Raw genomic sequence first — 17,334 nt, 5'->3', positions numbered from 1 at the left:
AATGGAGCCTATGGTAGTAGGTCTCGGTCCGAATACAGGTTGGATAGAGGGGACACAACTAGAGGTGGCAAATCACTAGATACACCTAACAGGAGGACTGGTATGCATGGGCATCGTTCTAGTTCCTCATCTAGAAGACATCATTACAGTCATCATCGTCATCATCCTTATAGGAGGAGGTAGTATTTACATGAGGAGTTCGAGAAGGTGAAGCCTCCTACATTTGATGGAGAGATGAAGAAGCTAGAAGATGCAGAGGCATGGTTTCTTGGAATGAAGAATTTCTTCAGATTGCATAGCTACTCAGAGAACATGAAAGCCAAGATAGCCACCTTCATTCTTAAAGGGAAGGCATGTATCTAGTGGGAAGATGTGAAGAATGTCAAGGGCGTTCATAAAGAAGACTTGATTTGGGATGATTTCGAGAGGATCTTCTAGAAGAAGTACTTATTGGAGAGGTACTATGATGATAGAGCTAAGGAGTTTTATGAGCTACAAATGGGTTCTATGATGGATGATGAGTATACTAGCAGATTCTTGGAGTTGCAGAGGTATGTTCCATATCTAAAGGAGGAGAAAGCTAAGATCCAGAGGTTCATCAGCGAATTGCCAGCAGCATATAGAGACTGGATTGAGTTTGAAGAGCCTCGATCATTAAAGGAAGGCATTCGTAAATTGAAGCATTGTTATGAGTAGTCAAAGTGAAAAGCTGAGCCTAAACATGACTTGAAGGGAAATGAGAAAGTAAAAGGAAAATGGCCACCAAAGTGGGGAAGACCTCAAGATGTAGGTGAGAAAGAAAATGTTTCTCCTTACGAGAAGTTAAGTGCAGTCGAGAAGGGACATGTGTTGCAACTTGGAGAGAAGCATACTATAGGTGATCGTAAAGCATCATTGCAGTGTTGGATATGTGGCAAAGATCATCGTAACAAGGATTTTCCATTGTACTAGGTAGGTAGGCCTCAGATCTGTAGTGCTCAGGAGGTGCAGACAGTTGAGGATGTTGGTCATAGTATTCCTCGTATTTATACGTTTGTGGACAATAGGCAAGCGGATCATCAGGCATCTATCATTGATATGGATGGTAAGCTTTGTCATCAAGTTATTTCTATTTTGATTGATCCCGAATCTAATTATAGTTATGTTAATCATGACCTGGTGGATAAGTGTGGCTTGATAAAAGAAGTGCATGCAAAGTCTTGGTTGGTGCAGTTGGTTATAGGTACGAAGAAGAGAGTTCATCACTAGGTAAGAGCATGTGCATTTGAGTTGAATGGTATGACTACAACAACACATTTGAATGTACTTCCATTGGGATCATATAGTATGATTTTGGGTATGGATTGGTTGTATCTTTACAAGACCAAAGTAGATTGCTATGACAAGGATATTGAGTTCCTGGATGATAATGGAGAGAATTGAATCTTGCAGGGGAAGAAGAAGCCTACACCAGTGAGGATGGTCACAACGCTGCAGGCTAAGCATAGTTGCAGAAAAGGGTGCTGGACGTTTGCAATTCATATTTCCAGTGACAAGGGTAAGGATGTTGAGGATGCAGAAATATTCAAGAGGTACCCTATATTGTAGCAGTTTTAGGATGTGTTTCCAGCAGAGATTCCATAGTTGCCTCCTCACAAGGGAGTAGAATTTCCATTGAGTTGGTACCAGGGGGAGCACTAGCATCGAAAACACCTTATAGTATGAGCACTCCAAAATTAGTAGAGTTAAAGTTGCCATTGAATGAAATGCTTGACAAGGGATACATTAGGCCAAGTGTATCGCCTTGGGGTGCACCAGTATTGTTCGGGAAGAAGAAGGATAGTACTCTTAGATTGTGCATTGATTATAGGCATCTGAACAAGGTGATGATCAAGAACAGGTACCCGTTGTCAAGGATTGATGACTTGTTTGATCAGTTGAAGGGAGTAACAGTGTTCTCAAAGATAGATCTCCGATCAGGATACCATTAGGTACACATCAAAGAAGAAGACATCTTCAAGATTGCCTTCAGGACTAGGTATGGGAATTATGAGTTTGTTATAGTTCCATTCGGTTTGACTAATGCTCCAGCTAATTTTATGTGTTTGATGAATATTGTGTTGCGTCCTTATTTGGAAAATTTTGTTACTGTATTCATTAATGACATCTTGATATATTATAAGACTGAGGAAGAGCATGCTGAGCATTTAGTAGCAGTGTTGAGATTGCTAAGAGAGCATCAATTGTATCTCTTATATACATTAATGCATATGCCATAACTTTAGATCCTTTGGGGTTCATGGTTCTACTGTTATGATATGCCTTGAAGCAAGGGTCATTTAATGTATTAAGAATGTGAGCATCTGTAGGTGAAAACTCCATCAAGGTAAACAATATATTACGGGTTTCCTTTCTTCTACAAATGTTAGGGGTGTAAATATTGAATTTGTGATCCATGTGTAAGCTTGCTTGTATTTCTTTGGCCATGGGTCTTAGTTTGTGACATCATAAATGCTCCAAAATGGTGATGGCGTAATCCAAAGAGGTGGTGCCCCTCCTATAAGATTATGTTTGATTAGTTGTAGGGTTAATATGCTTGCTTGTCGTGCCTCCCTATATCTCCTTTGTGTGTGTGCGTGTGTTATAATTCAATATGTTAGTCCCTCTCTTCCCTCCTTAATGTAGTCCAAGGTTGTGAATAACAACGATTCAATACACCTATCTATAGATCTCTTACATGGAGTTTATGCCTTGGACATGATATTGCGATCAAGGTGGAGCCAATAACGTTTCCACAATTCCTCTATAGCCCAAAAAACCTAGAGTGAAATTGATAACTCAAATTTTAGAGTTTGAATTCCCACAAGTAGAGGCACTAATCACATTGAATCATTATATTATTAATTTTATGACCAATTTTCTTCTATGATGCTTAATGAGCACAAGAGTATTCCATGAAAACCTTTGAAATGGAGACACCTATCACCATCTTAACACCATTATTTATATTTGAAAGCACAAGGTATTTATTCATGTCATGAGATTTAGATTTTTTATTCCTAAAAAGAAGCTCTTGTGGGCTCCATCATTCCTAGTATAAGGGACTCAATTACTACAAGGAAAAAGGTCAAATAATTCCTTTACAAAGCTTATTTAGTATTTAGTGTAAGCCTTATTATGATTAAGCTTTGATTGATTAAAATTGTTTTTGTTTTGTTTTGTTTTGTTTTTTCTTTTGTTTTTTTTTTGTTTTTGTTTTTGTTTTGTTTTGTTTTTGTTTTTTGTTTTGTTTTGTTTTTGTTTTTTGTTTTGTTTTGTTTTTGTTTTTTGTTTTGTTTTGTTTTTTTTTTAAGGGTTGTGCATTGCAACAACTCCAGTAAGACATTGAAAGGTTGTTTAGAGTGAGGTAGTTGCTTTGTTACATAGAATCTTTGTAGATGAGTATAAATACTTAGTTGTAACAAGGGAACCATTAATGACATAAATATCTCATCACCTTTTTCTTGATATAGATGTGTATCTTGACTATTGATAACATATAATTTACAATGATTTTATAAAAAGAGGTTGGTTCATGCATGTAATGTCTACATGTGCTCACAAAAGTCAAGAAAAACTTCAACAATAGGCTCTAACATTGTTCATTTCTAATAATGATCCCAAATTGACAAAAAATCACACTACAAACACACAACTTTTCTTTTACAAAACATAATCAATCATACATGGAAATAATGTGATTTGGGCACTTAGAATATAAAAACATCCCACATACCCCACGAGTTGCTAAATGGGTGTGCATGGAAGAACACACCCCAAGGCCACAATGAAAAGAGAATAATGTAAGTTTGAAACCCTAAAATCAGGTAGGTCATCAACTATAATGCTTTGTGAATGAAATAAACATTACAGCCTAACCAACTAAGCCAAAGGGATCAATAAACCAACATGACAAGGCTATTATCTTGAATCTACAAGCCCAATAGGCACTTTTTGCTTGAAACACACACACACATAAGGTATTCACTCACACCTCACTTTGATCAAGAAACCTCCCTAAGAGTAGAAACTTGAATGTAATACTTTGTGAATGGACCAAGCACTATAATCCAACCAACTAAACCAGTGATTCCCTCTAAAGGTAGGTCACCAAACCAATGTTATAAGGTTTCCACCGCTTATATATGAGGTTAAGAGACACTTTCTTACCTGAATTCACACACCCATTACCTATAAGAGCTTTATAGATACACCATACTTTGATCAATAAAACTCCTTAGCAATTGAGCGTTAAACATAATACTTTGTGAACAGACCAAACACCACAACTTGATCAATTTATCCAAGAACTCCCTTTAAAGGAGGATCTCTAATCAACATGATAAGGTTGTCATCTTCCATGTATGAGGCCAACAAATGTTTTTTGCTTGGAATGCACATACCCATTGCATACATGGCCTTTGCAGTCGCAACCAACCTTTGTCAAGGATACCTCCCTAATAGTAGTGCATTGAGAAATAAATAAATAAACTGTGAATGTACAAAAAGATACAACTTTACCCTCTAAGCTAAAAACTCCCTCTAAAAGGGAATTGCCAAACCAAGATGATAATGTTGTCACTTCCTATGAATGAATCAAAGACACACCTTTTTGCTTACATTACACACACCCATTGCCTATGTGGACTATTTAACTGCACCTTTCTTGGTCAAGAGAACTCCTCAAGAGTATAAAATTGAACATAATACTTTGTGAACAATAAAATTATTGAGTTGTTGATTGGGGTAAAAATACATCACGATGATGAGTTGTCATTTAGGGAAAAGATTGATCAAAACTACATATACCATAAGACACTAGAAGCAACGTGTAAAAGTTGTTACCCACTTGAAAATACTACCTACCAATGCAAGTCACAAGTTCCATTTCAACAAAGGCAAGTTTCACATTATGAAGAACACAAGGCTATAACGAAATTCACCACTAACAAAAAAATAAGCACCTCTAATGCAACTCTGCGAGGTTGACCTGTTCATAAACACACAAAGTAGAGAATGTTATGGTGCTTTTCCACAATAAGGAGCTATTGGATGGGAACCAATCTTGCCACCAAGAATAACTAAGGCATATAAGGGGTTGCTAGAAAACAACACACACCTTTTGGAGTTGGAATCAATGAAGTGAAATTGAGAGGCCAAAGAACCCCACATTGTTGAGCAATAGTGCATTGACAACACATGTTTCCACCAAATAAATGTGAGAATAGGCAACCCTTCTCAAGACCTTGGTGCACATTGTCTCCACTCAACAATCTCATAACACTTGTGAGAAATGTAGTGTATTGTTATGAAACCAGCTCAAGAAAAGATAGAAAAGATAGATCAACGCCTTAGAATTCAGCCTCTTCGAGGGGGCCACCTCCTTTACATTACATAAATGAACAATTCTTGGATGATTCAAATGACAAAACCTCCTTTCTATATATAGGAGTCTAAGGAGTCACAATATAACCTAGCCGACCTAACAATAATAATATAAAACCGCAAAAATAACAATAGAGGGATTCTATGGGGCACAGTAATAACAATATGGGGATAATAGGGGTACAACAATATTAATAAGGGGTAAAACTACAATAGTAATGGGGTAATCACTAGTATTATAGGGACCCAACATGCCCCTCTCCTTCAAAAAAGTGTTGTCCTCAACGCTTCAGAAGTTCTGGATGCTTCTGTATAAAATTCTCATCCTCCCATGTGGAATCTTCAGCGGATAAGTTCTTCCACTTGATAAGATACTCCGAAATTGATCGATTTCGTAGCTGTCAAGTTCTTGTTTCTGTGACTGCTTCCGGTTCCAATATAATTTTTCCTTCCTCGTCAAGTTCTGGCAATATTGTTTGAACTGGGAGCTTGTCGCCTATAACCTTCTTTAAACATGAAACATGGAAAACTGGGTGCAATCGAGAAGCTGCAGGAAGCTCCAATTTGTATGCCATAGTACCAATCTTTTGCAACACCTTGTATGGACCATAATACTTTGGTGATAATTTATTATCCTTCTTAGCTTGCTTGAGGGACATTTGCTTATATGGTTGTAGCCGTAGGAATACCCAATCACCTACGTCAAAACTTCTTTCACTACGATGTTGATCTGCCTGTTGTTTCATTCTATTCTGTGCCAACACGAGGTTATCCTTTAAGAGTTGGAGGACTTGTTGTTGATGTTCAATGTGATGTTCCACTGCTTGAACCTTAGAATTTTCTCTTAAATATGATGTGATGGATGGTGGCTGATACCCATAAAGTGCCATAAATGGGGTCATTTTTGTTGCTGTATGGAAGGAAGTGTTATACCACCATTCAGCCAGAGGCAACCATTTGACCCATTGTGTCTGTTTATCAGATACAAAGCAACGAAGATATCCTTCCAAACATTTGTTTACTATCTCAGTTTACCCATCAGATTGAGGATGATAAGATGAGCTATGAGCTAACTGAGTACCAAGACAAGAAAATAATTCTGTCCAAAAATTTCCAGTGAAAATGGGATCTCTGTCACTTACAATAATCTTTGGGTTTCCATGTAGCTTTTGAATTGTTTCCATAAATGCAGTAGAAACTGTACTGGCTTTAAATGGATGTGATAATGCACAAAAGTGTGCATACTTGGTAAGTCTGTCAACTACCACCATGATGACACTCTTTCCCTCAGACTTGGGTAAACCTGTGATAAAATCCATTGAAACCTCCTCCCAACGTTGGCTTGGAATGGATAAAAGTTGTAATAGACCCGGTGTCTTAATTGTTTCAACTTTATTTTGTTGGCAAACCAAACATTCCGCCACAAACTTTTGAATATCTGATTTAAGGCCATCCCAAAAAAATTCCTTCTTAACCCTGTGGTAAGTTTTTAAAAATCCTGAGTGCCCTCCTAAGGGAGAAGTGTGCAATTCCATAAGAATCTTTTGTTTTAGCTGGGAATTCTTACAGAGGTATAAGCGATCTTTGTACCATAACGAATCATTTTGCCAGCTAAATGTATCAGACATACTGGAATCTTGTTGTAACTTTCGAATAAGTGCCCACACTTCTTTGTCATTCTTCCATTCCTCCCTTGCTTCGTTTATCCAATCTGGTTGGATAATAGAAATGGTGCACAACAATGCTTCCACATCCTCATCCTTTCTTGAGAGTGCATCTGCCACCACATTTTGCTTCCCTTTTTTGTAGATGATTTCAAAGTCATAACCCAACATCTTTGTGACCCACTTTTGTTGCTCTTCAGAGGATAATCTTTGTTCTAAAAAGTATTTAAGGCTATCATGATCTGTTTTTACCTTGAAGTGTCTTCCCATTAGGTAGGGTCGCCATTTCTTAAGTGCATGGAGTATTGCCAACATTTCCTTCTCATAAATAGCTTTGTGTAAAAACTTTCCCTTGATTGGACGACTTTCAAAAGCAATGGGTCTTTCATCTTGCATTAAAACAACACCAATTCCATTTCCTGAAGCATCACATTCCAAAATAAAGGTTTTTGTGAAGTCCGGTGTAGCTAAGACTGGTGCTTGGCACATTGCCTCTTTAAGATGTTCGAAGGCCTTTGTTGCTTCTGGAGTCCATGAAAATGCATCTTTCTTCAATAATGTTGTTAGAGGTGCTGCTATTCTCCCATAATTCTTAACAAACTTGTGATAATACCCTGTCAACCCGAGAAATCCTCGCAGATGCTTTATGGATGTGGGGATTTTCCATTCCTTAATGGCTTTAATTTTGCTAGGGTCTACCTTAACTCCTTCATGAGATACAATATGACCCAGATATTCCACCTCTTGTACTCCAAAGAAACATTTGGATCTTTTTGCATATAATTGTTTCTCCTCCAATAGTTGTAACACCCTGTCAACATGTTCAACATGATCCTTCCAAGACTTGTTGTAGATTAGTATATCATCAAAAAATACTAACACAAATTTTCTAAGGAATGGTTTGAAAATTGAATTCATCAAACCTTGAAATGTTGAAGGTGCATTGGTAAGGCCAAAAGGCATGACCAAAAATTCATAATGACCCTCATGAGTTCTAAATGCTGTTTTCGGAATGTCTTCAATCTTCATTCTGATTTGATGATATCCTGAACGAAGATCCAACTTGGTGAAGTAAATTGATCCATGCAATTCATCCAGTAATTCATCAATGACAGGAATGGGAAACTTATCTTTAATAGTGAGCTTGTTGAGCTCCCTATAATCCAGACACATGCGCCATGATCCATCCTTCTTGTGCACCAATACGACTGGAGCAGAGAAAGAACTTTGACTTGGTTGAATTATACCAGCCTCTAGCATTTCTGCAACCATACGTTCAATTTCACTCTTTTGGGCATAGGGATATCTGTACGGCCAAATGTTTGGAGGAATACTTCCTGGAATAAGATGAATAGCATGATCATGATCACGAATAGGTGGGAGACCTTTGGGAGTCTCAGATACCTTGGAATGATTGTCCAAGACTTTTTGGAGATCTGGAGAAATATATGATTCCACCGTGGACACATCTAGTGAACATAATTGTGCAATTACACCTCTTTGTTCCCTTTTTAGAAGCTTTGTCATACCGTTAGAGCTGATTATCTTTCCCAGTTTCCCTGTAATACCCCTTAATTCAACTTCCTTTCCTTCCACAGAAAATTTCATGAAAAGTTCTTGAAAATTAAAAGCTATTGTACCCAAGGATTATAGCCATTGGACTCCTAGTACAACATCAGCACCTCCCATTGGAATGGAAAGCATTGGGCTAGTCAATACATATTCTCCCATGGATAGCTTGATATTATGGCACTTTCCCGAGCAATTTGTTGTTCCTCCATTTGCAACCATCACTTGACACTCTGGTGCTGGATATAAGAAGCAATTCAATTCTCTTGCTACCTTACAATGAATAAAATTGTGGGTACTTCCTAAATCAATCAACACTATTGCCTTTTTCTTCTTGATTTGTCCTTCTATATTGATGGTTTGAGGAGTGGTAATTCCCGCCAATGAATTACAAGATATGGTCGGATTCATTTTTTCTTTATCTAGGCTTTGTTCCTGGAGTATATCCTCTTCTTTTGACCTTTCTTGCTCCTTTTCTTCTTCCTCTTCACAATCTATGTAGAATAATTTCTTCTCAGCACACTTATGACCTTTAGTGTATTTGCTATCACAACTGTAACAAAGCCCTTTTGCTCTTTTTTCTTCCAATTGTTGTGGTGTCAACCTTATAGGTTGTGGAAGACTAGCGGCAACAACACTTCCGTCTTTATAGTTGTGAGTGGTATGCTTCCTGGTTGCCATAATTTTGCTTCCCATTTTTCTTGCTAACCTGAATGCCTTCTCTAATGAATCAGGTTCCCAAAGGCGAACATCATGTTGGATATTATCCTTTAAAGACCCTATGAACACATCAATCCTATGCTCCTCTGGAATATCTTTTACCCTTGTGTTCAATTTTTGGAACTCCTCAATGTGCTCCATTATTGAACCTTTTTGTTTGAGACTTATCAATTGGCTAAAAAAAGTGTTGCTTTTTGTATCCTCATAATGTGCTATCAATTCTTCCGTAAAAATTGCCCAAGTGATAAATTGTTTACAGAGCAAAGTCATTGATACCATACAAACTGATTTGGTTCCAAATATAAAGTTGCAATACGTACGTTTTGTGTGTTTTGCACATTATTGAGATCGAAGAATTGCTCCATCTGTAATATCCATGTTGCGGGATCCTTGCCATCAAACTTCTTCATATCGATTTTTGGAATATGGTGGGTCTTTGATCCCACATTAGAGTCTATGGAATCATGATTAACATTTCTTTTGTTCTCATCATGAGTTTCCTTTACTACCCTTTCACCATTAGTGACCCTTTCTTGTAGCAACTTATTCATATTTGTCTTCAATTCTTCCATGTTTGTCTTCAAATCTATCTTCAAATCATCCATCTTAGCTTCCATGCCATTCATCTTAGCTTCTACACGTTTCTTTAAACAATCCATCTTAGCTTCTACGCCTTTCTTTAAACCATCCATCGTAGATTTTGTTCCTTTTTGTGCAAGGGACAGTTGTTGCACTTGGTCTTGTAATTTTGATATATCATGTTGCATTTCTTCCTCTTCTTCATGAGTCATGCTAGAGCTTTCAGGTTCCTTACTAGGTGTTTGCATTTTCTTTCCTTGGGGCATCAGTTACCGATAATAATGCTCTACCATGCCCTTTGAATTCCTTCAAAATAATTTTTCAAACCAAGCTTAAGCAAAAATTTAAGAAAATCTACACACCTTTTTTCACTTTGTAGGAGCTCAATATTGCCTCTGATGTATCTCTGTACTTTCCAATCATCTAGATCTAAATTTGTGACCTGCAGTAGCCCTCTGTGTCCTCTTTCCAATGCCACAAGTCTGACCCAAATTGGATTCTCCAAGGAAGAGTTATGTGAAATCTCCCACAGTGACTTGATTATAGACTATTTCAGTAGAGCGAACTTGTACGACGTGCCACGAGTCACTGTTTCGACCTTTGGATCTGAAAAATGCATACAAGAAACTACAGTCTGTCCTCTTTCTGTAACTTCTTACGAAATTTCAATCTGATCCCCAGAGAAAAAGTTATGACACTTTTCCCCAGGTCACCTGTTTGGAATGTAATTCAGGAGTTTGCAAAAAGACCAACTTCCTTAGATCATATCTCCGGAAATATAGCGCGAACAGCTCTGAAATTCGGACCCGAGGTTCAGCGCGATTTCTTCTCAAATGGGTTTTTTTTCAACTTCTGAAACATCGCAGAAAACAAGTTATAGCGAAAATTCCACGATGACCTGTTTGGAGCAGCGAAACCCTAGAATCCAAAGCTCTGATACCAAATGTTATGAAACCAGCTCAAGAAAAATATAGAAAAGATAGATCAACGCCTTAGAATTCAGCCTCTTCGAGGGGGAAACCTCCTTTACATTACATAAATGAACAATTCTTGGATGATTCAAATGACAAAACCTCCTTTCTATATATAGGAGTCTAAGGAGTCACAATATAACCCAGCCGACCTAACAATAATAATATAAAGCCACAAAAATAACAATATGGGGATAATAGGGGTACAACAATATTAATAAGGGGTACAACTACAATAGTAATGGGGTAATCACTAGTATTATGGGGACCCAACATGTATTAACAATAATTGCATAGTTAGAGGACTTATGGTGTTCGTGGTGTTCTATTCCTTTATGTGTAGTTATCACCAATGTCTTTAAATAATTGATTCCATGCATCTCTTAGATACATGAATGCATATGCCATAACCTTAGATCCTCCCGGGTTCATGGTTGTACTCTTATACTATGCCTTGAAGCAAGGGTCGTTTAATGTATTAAGAAAGTGGGAATCTTTAGACGAAAACTCCATCAAGGTAGACAATATATTGCGGGTTTCCTTTCTTATACAAATGTTAGGGGTGTAAATATTGAATTTTTGATCCATGTGTAAGCTTGCTTATATTTCTTTAGCCACGGGTCTAATTTTGTGACATCATAAATACTCCAATATGCCGATGGTGTAATCCAAAGAGGTGGTGCCCCTCCTATACGATAGTGTTTGATTGGTTGTAGGGTTAATTTGCTTGCTTGTTAGACCTCCCTCTATCTCCTTTGTGTGTGTGTGTTATAATTCAATATGCTCTTCCATGATGTCTTGGAATTGTTTTTGCAACTAAAAAATCTCCTCTCCTCCTACCCCATGATTGTTGTTCGGCTTGGTTCATGAAAACACAAAGGCCTTGACATGTTGTGATCCTTATTATAATGGGTAAATCAAGGGAGGTAGTGTTCTTCCTACCAATGTAATAGTTCATTAGCCATGGGGTTGATATGCTTGTTCAACTTTCTCTTCCCTCCTTAATGTAGTCCAAGGGTGTGAATAACAACGATTGAATACACCTATCTATAACGCCTTGGAATTATTTACATGACTATAAAATATCTTTTTGTGTCCTCTCCTAGTGCACCATTTATTTGGAGAAATTATTTCAAAATATCTTCCCTTGACCCACCGTGTCAAAGATTCCCTTTACCAATCATTAAACTTATTTAAGGTTGTTGGTTATCTAATACAAAACTCAACTATGTCAAAGACGTTCAATGCAAAGGATGATCCAGTAGATCTCTTGCATGGAGTTTGTGCCTTGGATATGATAATGCGATCAAGGTGGAGCCAATAACGTTTACACATTTCCTCTATAGCCCAAAAAACCTAGGTTGAAATTGATAACTCAAATTTTAGACTTTGACTTCTCACAAGTAAAGACACTAATCACATTGAATCATTACATTCTTACTTTTATGACCAATTTTATTCTAAGATGCTTAACGAGCACAAGAGTATTCAATGAAAACCTTTGAAATGGAGACACCTACCACCATCTTAACACCATCCTTTATATTTGAAATAACATGCTACTTATTCATGTCATGAGATTTATATTTTTATTCCTAAAAAGTAGCTCTTGTGGGCTCCATCATTCCTAGTATAAGGGACTCAATTACTACAAGGAAAAAAGTGAAATAAGTGTCTTTGCAAAACTTCTTTAGTATTTAGTGGAAGCCTTGTTATGAATAAACTTTGATTGATTAAAATTGTGTTTGCTTATAATTCTAATGTATGTGCATTGCAACAACTCTAGTAAGGCATTTAAAGGTCGTTTTGAGTGAGGTAGATGCTTTGTTACATAGAAGCTTTGTAAATGAGTGTAAATACTTAGTTGTAACAAGGGAACCATTAACGAGATAAATATCTCATTAATGTGCTAACAAAAGTCAATAAAAACTTCAACAATAGGCTCTAACATTGTTTGTTTATAGACATAATCCCAAATTGAGCAAAAATCACACTACAAACACAAAACTTTTTCGTTACAAAACATAATCAATCATACATGGAAATAATGTGATTTTGGGCACTTAGATTATAAAAACATCCCACACATGCCACAAGTTGCTAAAAGGGTGTGCATGGAAGGACACACCCCTAAGGCCACAATGAATGGAGAATAATTGAAATTTTAAACCCTTAACTCAGGTAGGTCATCAACTACAATTCTTTGTGAATGAAACAAACATTACAACCTAACCAACTAAGCCAAGGGGATCAATAAACCAACATGACAAGCCTATTATCTTGAACCTACAAGCTGAATATATACTTTTTGCTTGCAACACACACACACACACAAGGTATTCACTCACACCTCACTTTAATCAAGAAACCTCCCTAAGAGCATAAACTTGAATGTAATACTTTATGAATGGACTAAGCACTATAATCTGACCAATTAAACCAATTATTCCCTCTAAAGGGGGGTCACAAAACCAATACGATAAGGTTTTCACCTCTTATGAATGAGGCTAAGAGACACTTTCTTGCCTGAATTCACCCACCCATTACCTACAAGAGGTTTATAGATAGACCCCACTCTGGTCAATAAACCTCCTTAGCAATTGAACGTTAAACATAATACTTTGTGAACGAACCAAACACCACAACTTGACCAATTGATCCAACAAATCCCTTTAAAGGAGGATCTCTAATCAACATGATAAGGTTGTAATCTTCCATGTATAAGGCCTGTTAGTGTCAGTCTTTCCAGCCTTCCTCCAGTGATCAAATATGCTCTTACAAAGTTGTCTCAGAGTGTCAAGGTCAAATTTTGTCATTTCAGTGTCTCTTCAAGCAAAATTTGGTCACTAGGCATTAGGTCTAGGGTTTGCCAAAATGTCAGTCCATGTCACCATTCAGCTGAGTCTATCATCATTCATAGGGTTTTCATTGTCATGTCAGTGTCTAATGAGTCATTTTACATCTTGTTCATGCTTCAGTTGTGCCTTGGCAAGGTCATTTCCCTCTCCTAGGGTTTTGAAAGCCAATTTCTCTTGGATGGTCAAATCACCGGCAAAACTTGTTTCCTGATGTTCATACACCTTCCCCTATCCTTAAAGTACCTTATCAAACACTTCCCATCCCTTAGATCCGCCAAATTCCTCATTTTTGCACAAACCCTAGTTTCTAGCTACAACTTGGCAATTTTCTAGGTTTGGCCTGTGTTTTGCCCTTTTGGACCCCTTCCCCTCGCTCAATCTCTGAGATTCCACTTTCCCCTGCTTCATAACTTCCCTCCCCACTCCCAAAAATTTCCTCAAGAATTTAGAAGCCCCCTATCCCCTTCATTTCGCTTCATTTCGACAGAATTCCTTGTTTCACACATCGGGACAAGTTTCACTCAAATGATGTTTCAGAGAAATAAAAGATGAATTTTGGGAAACTGAGAGAGGTTTTTGTCCAGAACATGCCAAAGAAGAAAAACCTCCTTCACTTTTTTCACAGGTGTCATTTTTTGAGAGAAATGTCAAGAATACCGTTGCCTCAGGAGAATCAAAGACACCTCTGAAGTGACCTTGGGAAAATCAAGTTTTCTCCTAGCTTGGTTGGCCAAATGATTTTCTTGATGGGTAAAATGATAACTAGACATAAAGAGATTTCCAATGAGCTATCATGAGCTCAATTTGGGGTTGAGGAAGGCATTCAAAAGCTGACTGCAACAGCACTCTTCCTTGAGGCAGCCTCATTTGGCACTTTTTGACCAGTCTTGGGAGATTTAATTTTTGACAGGTCAAATGAACTCCAAATTGAAAAATTCTAGTTGGGTTGGAAAGTAGACTCAAATACCTTTCCAACGAGCTATCATGTGCCCGATTCCGACATCGGGAAGGCCTCCAAAAGCCTCCTGCAAAAGCGCGACCCGTTGGGTGGTGCGCGACCTGTTGAGAGCTCTTCCGCAGTTCAGAAAAGCAACATGCGCGACCCGTTGGGAGGGGCGCGACCCGTTGGGGATTTCTCCACAGAAATTTTCCAATAAGCTGCCAAATGACCCTAAATCTCTTCAAGGTTGCGGTAGGCCTCTGATCATCAAAGTATTTTGCTTGATAGAGAAAAATGAGCATGGGAAATGTGTTTTAACGCCATCAAGTTGAAATGAGAAGTTCATGTATATTTGCTTTAAAAATGTCAAAATGCAAGTAGAGATAGGGTTTTGTTTTGCTGCTCTCAAGGTTATCCCTTTCACCCCCTGAGGTTGTTCATGAGGAGGGAAGACCATCACAGTAGCATGATATTCTTGAGACCAGACATGTCAGCTCTCCTCCATTGGTCACTTATCAGAGAGGCCCAAGGGCCTTATTTGCAGCAGCTAGGCGAGTACTATCTCCACAGCAGGTGGAAGGGGTCTCGCCTTCATCTTCAACTCAGCGAGTGCTATCTCCACATCAGGTGGAAGGGGCCTCGCTTTCTTCACCAGCACAGGTACTACAGAGGGGCAAAGAGCCCATGATTCATGAGGATCCGGTGATTGATCTTGAGGTCAGTTCTCCTAGCCAAGAGGCGAAGGAGATCATTCAGCATCTCAGGGCTGAAAATGATGTTTTACAGAGGAGACCCGAGGGTGCTCAATGGACTATTACTTACCTAGAGCAGTGGAACAAACAATTGGAGGATGAGAAAGCGCTTGATGAGTTATGGAGGATTCGTAGCGACCGAGTCCTAAACCGTAGAAGACCCGGTGATCCATTGCCTGCTGACCGAGATTCAATGCTCATTCAGGAGAATGCTCACTTGGAGAGGCTGTTGGCTAAGGCCAACCAAGAGAAAAGGCTGCTGAGAAACATGAAGAATCACTATTGGGCAAGGATGCATGTATGCAAGGCCAAAATGAGAATGTTCCAAAGGAGGTTGTCCGAGGCTCTTAAACGGAGAAAGAGGCCAAATCCCCTCCGTATCTTGGTTGAGGCTTCACTCAAGGATCATGGCACTCAATAGCCTAGCTACAGCACAAATCCCAATTTTTTTTGAGAATTTTGGGTAATTTTGGCAATTTTTGGAAATTTACAGGTTTTGGCTCCTCAACGGGTCTCACCCCCGGTGAGACCCTTTGTCATCGTAGCTCCGTTTTGCAAAAACTCAACATTTCTAGATTTTTCATGCAAAGTTACACATGCCTATGGATGGACTTGAGTTTTTATGGGGATTTGGGCCTCCAGAAGGTCAAAATACAGGCAAAATTTGACTTTCTGCCCCTTTTTTGAGTTGCAGAAGCAGTCTTGGGAGAATTGACTTTTGACTGGGAAAATGACCTCCAAATCCAAAAATTCCAGTTGGGTTGGAAAGTAGACTCAGAGACCTTTCCAACGAGCTATCCTGCACCCAATTCTGACACCGGGAAGGCCTCCAAACAGAGCTCCAAAGTGCGCGACCCGTTGAGGAAACTTTGCCAGATTTGACCAGTTCAGCCCAGAAAACGCAGTTTGGCTCCAGTTTGACTTTTTGAGGTGGATGGTGGTCCTCTTGGATGTAATTGTGACACTTTTTGGATATTTTTACTCTTGTTTAACTCTTCTAGAAGATTCTTGCATGTAAAGGGTAAAAATTGAATGTATGAACTGGTTTCCAAGTTTATAGAGGCAAGTTGTTTTGACTGCCTATTTTCTAGTGCTTAGTTTAGAAGTGGTTCAAACAGCTCCTAGGATAGTGAGCTCGACCCATGGAGGCAGGGAAAGAGGTTAGATCATCTATATTATGTACTTTCTTGCTCATTTTCATGGTTGGACTCTTGAGGGAGAAGCTATCATTGTATTATTTCACTTGTATCTCTGCAATTTTTGGCTAAGGAAGACCAGGGTTTTGCAGTCATCTTTGGGATTCTTGTGGACTCATGTGTTGATGGTGTGTTTTCTCAATGTTCTTGTAAGCTTTGTTATGTGATTCATTTCCTTTCTTTACTGCTGCACATTAAACAAATGAAGTGTTAAAGTATGAATTCATGCTAGCCATGCTCTGCTTTTAAATTTGTTTAATTTCAATGTTTTCTTCTGTCTAAAGAGAATTCAAAGTGATTGTTTGCTCTCTTTAGCTCCTCATCTTTCATTCCTGATCATCCATCTCAAGTTAAGGCATAAATACTGTTTCCTACCTCGCCCCAAAGAACCCCCTGCAGAAACTGTGTCCAATCCCCGCACTCGAAATTGCAATTCCTCAATTTGCCACCAAAAACCCAAAAAATCCCAAATCAATCTTTCTAATCAGTTTACTAGCCTAATATCAGTGTTACCTTGTTGGTCATCTCATCCCATTGAAGATCTACCGAGATTGACCGGAGAGAGCCTTCTCCTGCCCCGTAGGGCTAGCTACGAGGCTAAATGGTTTGATGTAGCCTTGAGGTTTACCTTTCTCAGCCTGAGGTGAAATTTCAAGCGCTAACAAGGCCAACAAATGCTTCT

The sequence above is a fragment of the Pinus tabuliformis genome, chromosome 5_2 (genome assembly GCF_031772625.1).
Source record: "Pinus tabuliformis cultivar Carrire ecotype Pingquan chromosome 5_2, CPIR1, whole genome shotgun sequence".
Classification (NCBI taxonomy): Eukaryota; Viridiplantae; Streptophyta; class Pinopsida; order Pinales; family Pinaceae; genus Pinus; species Pinus tabuliformis.
The sequence above is the reverse complement of the archived record's forward strand: the minus strand, read 5'-3'. Positions refer to the sequence as shown.